Source organism: Sinocyclocheilus grahami, unplaced genomic scaffold (assembly GCF_001515645.1).
Source record: "Sinocyclocheilus grahami isolate Dianchi unplaced genomic scaffold, SAMN03320097.WGS_v1.1 scaffold346.1, whole genome shotgun sequence".
Taxonomy (NCBI): domain Eukaryota; kingdom Metazoa; phylum Chordata; class Actinopteri; order Cypriniformes; family Cyprinidae; genus Sinocyclocheilus; species Sinocyclocheilus grahami.
In genome coordinates, this window is record NW_015505525.1 from 2,234,636 (window position 1) to 2,241,282 (window position 6,647).

Below are 6,647 nucleotides of genomic sequence, written 5' to 3' on the forward strand. Positions count from 1 at the left end.
AATATACTTGATATCATTACGTCATCGCGAATGACGTCATTACTTGACATAAAAGAACCAATTTACCAGTTTTTTGAACCGGGTCATTGTAATGAACTCTCCGAAAGAACCGGTTCGTGGAAAAGAACCGTACTTCCCATCACTAGTGCTCAAGTCGCGTTTGTTCTCGTGCGTATCGCGGGACTTTCCAGTTTCGGTTTGTAAAAGCAAAAGCAAAAGTACTTATTTACCTGTTTGGAAACACTTGTTAGAAGAAGCAGTCGAGCAGCAGAAGAGGACAGCAGTTTGTAAGTGGTTTGTCTTGTTTTCTCATTAGATTTCAGCGCGGTTGTTGTTGCTAAGAAACATCGTTTCACTTATTGTGTTTTACCGTGATAAATACATGCTCAAGTCGCGTTTGTTCTCGTGCGTATCACGGGACTATCCAATTTCGGTTTGCTAAATAGTAAGGCGTGGCCAGCTGACTTCAAATAGGAGTACTCAAGCAAGTATAAAACTGGTTAGTTCACCTCCACTCTCAGTGGTCACCGCAGCCCTCATGTGAAAACTGATGAGTGTAAAGACCATAGACTCTACCTGTGTGACTCCACCGAGGAAGGACACCGACAAGGCATTTGAGTATTGCTTTTCTCCCCTTTCTTTACTTTTTGTACAGCTTGTTCTCGTATACTTGTTTAGGCAATTGTACTCACTATATGCTTTCAAATCTCTACCATTACTACTAACATTCGGAAAGCACGCACTGTGCGTTGGATACAGGCAAATTCTAATAATCTATGGCTTATGTCCTCTACTACTTTACTCTCTATTCCATTTAGTCTCTGGACCTGCCAGTCTGCTGTAAACAAAGCAGAAGTTACTTCTTCTATTGCTACTCATTTCGGTCTCAACCTCATGGCCCTAACTGAAACTTGGATCAAACCCGAGGACACTGCTACGCCTTCAGCCCTCTCCACAAATTTAACTTTTTCCCCACACCCCTCGCTTGATTGGGAGGGGTGGCGGTACTGGTCTACATATCTCAAATGAATGGAAATTTGATCTTCAACCATCTATTACAGGCAACAGTTCATTTGAATCACATGCAATTACTATTATCCACCCTGTTAAAATCCACTTTGTAGTTGTTTATCTTCCCCCAGGTCAACTGGGTAACTTCTTGGAGGAGTTGGATGTGTTACTATCCAACTTTCCTGAGGACGGTACTCCTCTAATACTGCTTGTTGACATCAACATCCACCTAGAAAAGCCCCCGGCTGCTGACTTCAACTCTCTGCTCGCCTCATTTGATCTCAATCGAGTATCTACTATGGCTACTCACAAATCAGGTAACCAACTGGACCTCATCTACACATGCTATTGCTCCACTGACAACACAGTAGTTACTCCATTACACACCTCAGACCACTTCCTCATCACTTCTAACCTCACACTAACTCCTGACATAGCACACTCCTCCGCAGGTCACCTTTCGGTGTAACCTACGCTCACTCTCTCCCGCTCACCTATCCCATATGGTTTCATCCTCACTTCCTTCACCCTCTCAGTTTTCAGCATTGGACACAAACAGTGCTACTGACACTCTCTGCTCCACTCTAACATGTTGCTTAGACAACTTTTGCCCCCTTTCATCCAGACCAGCACGTACTACCCCCTCTGCCTCCTGGCTGTCCGATGTTCTCCATGAACATCGCTCTAGACTCAGGGCTGCAGAGAGGAAATGGCGCAAATAAAAAAAAACTCGACCGACCTCAGTGTGTATCAGTCACTCCTCTCTTCCTTCTCTGCAAATGTCTCCACTGCTAAAACTACATACTACCACAACAAACTTAACTGTTCTGACTCTCGCACAACTTTACAGAACTTTCTCTTCTCGATCCTACTCACCCTCCTCCATAATCAACTCTTACAGCTGATGACTGCAGTATTCTTCATAAGTGTTCTTCATAAATAAAACAAGAAACATCAATGACCAATTCCCCACACCACAAACCGATAACTTCATAACGACAAATACACACTCTCTCTCCTCCTTCTCGCACTCTCGGAGATGGATGTCTCCAAACTTATCCTTTCAAATCATCCTACTACCTGTCCACTTGATCCTGTCCCCACTCACATACTTCAGGCCATTTCTTTTTCAGTCGTACCTGTGCTTACTCAATTTGTTACTAATGTCAATGGGCAATTAATGACAACATGGTCCAATGACATTGAAGACTTTGAAATTTAAACTCTTTATCTCCTAATCTAAATTCTAACTCGTAACAAAATAAAGCAGACAATATAACATTAATATGTTTGATAAACAGCAAAAAAAAAGGGAGTAAAAAATTATATTAAAATATGAATAAAATATGGAAAAATACAAAGACATGAATTAAAATTATTGGTTGTATGTACAGAATGCCTGGTCTTTCACGAGTACACACTAACATATAATGTGATTAAGCAATTAGAAGCATACTTGGCATGCTGTCCAGAGGGAGGGCTCCGAGCTCGGGTTAAAGCCCGAACCCAGAGAACCCCCCCCCCATCCCATCCCACCCCACCCCATCCCACCCGGATACAGGCAAATTCTAATAATCTATGGCTTATGTCCTCTACTACTTTACTCTCTATTCCATTTAGTCTCTGGACCTGCCAGTCTGCTGTAAACAAAGCAGAAGTTACTTCTTCTATTGCTACTCATTTCGGTCTCAACCTCATGGCCCTAACTGAACCTTGGATCAAACCCGAGGACACTGCTACGCCTTCAGCCCTCTCCACAAATTTAACTTTTTCCCCACACCCCTCGCTTGATTGGGAGGGGGGGCGGTACTGGTCTACATATCTCAAATGAATGGAAATTTGATCTTCAACCATCTATTACAGGCAACAGTTCATTTGAATCACATGCAATTACTATTATCCACCCTGTTAAAATCCACTTTGTAGTTGTTTATCTTCCCCCAGGTCAACTGGGTAACTTCTTGGAGGAGTTGGATGTGTTACTATCCAACTTTCCTGAGGACGGTACTCCTCTAATACTGCTTGTTGACATCAACATCCACCTAGAAAAGCCCCAGGCTGCTGACTTCAACTCTCTGCTCGCCTCATTTGATCTCAATCGAGTATCTACTATGGCTACTCACAAATCAGGTAACCAACTGGACCTCATCTACACATGCTATTGCTCCACTGACAACACAGTAGTTACTCCATTACACACCTCAGACCACTTCCTCATCACTTCTAACCTCACACTAACTCCTGACATAGCACACACTCCTCCGCAGGTCACCTTTCGGTGTAACCTACGCTCACTCTCTCCCGCTCACCTATCCCATATGGTTTCATCCTCACTTCCTTCACCCTCTCAGTTTTCAGCATTGGACACAAACAGTGCTACTGACACTCTCTGCTCCACTCTAACATGTTGCTTAGACAACTTTTGCCCCCTTTCATCCAGACCAGCACGTACTACCCCCTCTGCCTCCTGGCTGTCCGATGTTCTCCATGAACATCGCTCTAGACTCAGGGCTGCAGAGAGGAAATGGCGCAAATAAAAAAAAACTCGACCGACCTCAGTGTGTATCAGTCACTCCTCTCTTCCTTCTCTGCAAATGTCTCCACTGCTAAAACTACATACTACCACAACAAACTTAACTGTTCTGACTCTCGCACAACTTTACAGAACTTTCTCTTCTCGATCCTACTCACCCTCCTCCATAATCAACTCTTACAGCTGATGACTGCAGTATTCTTCATAAGTGTTCTTCATAAATAAAACAAGAAACATCAATGACCAATTCCCCACACCACAAACCGATAACTTCATAACGACAAATACACACTCTCTCTCCTCCTTCTCGCACTCTCGGAGATGGATGTCTCCAAACTTATCCTTTCAAATCATCCTACTACCTGTCCACTTGATCCTGTCCCCACTCACATACTTCAGGCCATTTCTTTTTCAGTCGAACCTGTGCTTACTCAATTTGTTACTAATGTCAATGGGCAATTAATGACAACATGGTCCAATGACATTGAAGACTTTGAAATTTAAACTCTTTATCTCCTAATCTAAATTCTAACTCGTAACAAAATAAAGCAGACAATATAACATTAATATGTTTGATAAACAGCAAAAAAAAAGGGAGTAAAAAATTATATTAAAATATGAATAAAATATGGAAAAATACAAAGACATGAATTAAAATTATTGGTTGTATGTACAGAATGCCTGGTCTTTCACGAGTACACACTAACATATAATGTGATTAAGCAATTAGAAGCATACTTGGCATGCTGTCCAGAGGGAGGGCTCCGAGCTTGGGTTAAAGCCCAAACCCAGAGAACCCCCCCCCCCCAAGGGGGAGCCCTGTCCGATGCTGAATAAGCCATTAGTCTCGAAATGACGAATGGAGGCACTGCGACAGCAGTATCAAATTAAGCGGGACGCTGCGGCGGCAGTATCAAATTAGTATCATTTGATCAGTATCAAATGAGCAGGGCACTGCGGCGGCAGTATCAAATTAAGCGGGGCACTGCAGCGGCAGTATCAAATGAACGGGGCACTGCGGTGGCGGTATCAAATTAAGCGGGGCACTGCGGCAGCAGTATCAAATTAAGTGGGGCACTGCAATGCAGTATCAAATGAGCAGGGCGCTGTGGCGGCAGTATCAAATTAAGTGGGGCACTGCAGCGGCAGTATCAAATGAACGGGGCACTGCGGTGGCGGTATCAAATTAAGCGGGGCACTGCGGCAGCAGTATCAAATTAAGTGGGGCACTGCAATGCAGTATCAAATGAGCAGGGCGCTGTGGCGGCAGTATCAAATTAAGTGGGGCATTGCGGCCGCGGTATTGAATTAAGCAGGGCACTGCGGCGGCCGTATCAAATGAGCAGGTTACTGCGGCGGCAGTATCAAATGAGCAGGGCACTGCAGCGGCGGTACCAAATTAAGCAGGGCACTGCGGCGGCAGTATCAAATGGAGCGGGTACTGCGGCGGCAGTATCAAATGGAGCGGGCACTGCTGTGACAGTATCAAATTAAGCAGGGCACTGCAGCGGCAGTATCAAATGGAGTGGGCACTGCTGTGACAGTATCAAATTAAGCAGGGCATTGCAGCAGCAGCCTCAAATTTCTTTAACTGATCAGAATTAGATGGGCTTTCTTTGTGTGAAAATTATTGGTCCTGATATAGCTCTTGAAGGCGTCCGATGACCATCGGCCGAGAGCTTGGATCTGCTGCTATGAGAGACCTTTTTGAGCTGCTGTAAGTTAGTGCCCCGATTCAGAAGGAGTGGCTGGAAAATCTTTCTACGGGTATGACTGGTTGGACAATGTTTATTGAACATTGTTTGGATAGATGTTTTTGGAACCAAAAACGTGTGACGGGATGGTTACAGTCATCGACAAAAGAGGGTCAAGAGGGGATGTAGACTGAGAGCTTCTGAATTGTAGGCAAGAAAAAGGGCCTGATACGGTTGGATTGGTGACAGAGGTTAAAAAATTCTGACGTGGTGACCTCTTTTTCCTGATCTGATTTACTTTGTTTGATGAAATAGGAGATTCGCTGTCAAGCACGGAAAGGTTGGATGGAGTTTGGGGATGAATAGAAGTTATTGTGAATTCCAAGCATCTCAGGAAACAACAAAAAGCCAGTATGAACATAGCGTTGAGTCTACGAGCGGTATGGAGTGAGTGGTACCCTGTGCAGAAAATGTGGATACATTTAGAGTTTATTTCAGGAGAGGGGGCACTGTAGATTAATTTGTGAAGAAAAAAAAATTATAATAATAATATTTGGATGCCGCTTAGATAACCTTTGATTGACCGGGCTTGGAGGTTCTTACAGGTGTTAAGGTAGGAAACGAAAGATGTGATTGAGAAATGGCAGGTTGTACGAGAGGTGGAAAGCTTTAAATCATCTATAAGCAGTTAGATAAGATTGGATGGTTCTGGGTGAAACTGCTTGGAGGATCGAACCAAGTGACGCGTTGAGGTTTTAAGGGATGCGTTATGGGAATACGAGTTGCGAACAGTGAGGTACTGGGGTTGGTGATGGGTCTGCCTCCAGACCCAGCGCTCTGAATTTCTGCGACAATCTGAGACTTGATGCTATTAGGCACGGGGGGGTGGTTCCTAAGCTGCAACATTCGGTGGGGTAAGTGGTGGGACTGCTGTGAATGAAGTGTACTGAGGTTTAGATTGGAGAGAAGGGTTAGAAGGAAAAATAAGGAGGGGACGTAACCTTTTGCGGAGGCAGCCTCACGCACGGATTAGCCTCTGGTGCTTAGGGAAGCACGTAGGAAGAGGTAGATGGAAATGAGGGAGGAGGCCAGTAAGCTTGCGTTGCTGGCTGATGCTGCCCTGCTTGGACGTCTGCAGCAGGGGCTGCTGGCCATTGATAGGAAAAAGGAGTAGCGGAAGGGTAAGAGTAAGGTGGCTGAGCTTGAATGGCTAGCGGAGGCAGCCTCACGCTAACATCTGCCGCCGGAGGGAGAAAGGAGGGGGAAGGATAGGGGTTTGGGAAGCTACGCCAGCAGGCAACGTTGCGTGCAGCGCTGTAGCTGAAGGCGCCGCAGTGATTGGTTGAGAAGAGGAGTGAGGCAGTGCAGTGTGAGGAGCAGCCGAGTCTGGGGCGCGGCCCAGGCTTGCT

General features: G+C 45.1%; 1 pseudogene; it reads left to right on the forward strand.

The window, feature by feature from the left end:
• The first annotated feature begins 660 nt into the window (after positions 1-660).
• LOC107548309 (uncharacterized) lies at positions 661-4,048 on the forward strand (annotated as a pseudogene).
• Positions 4,049-6,647: the final 2,599 nt, after the last annotated feature.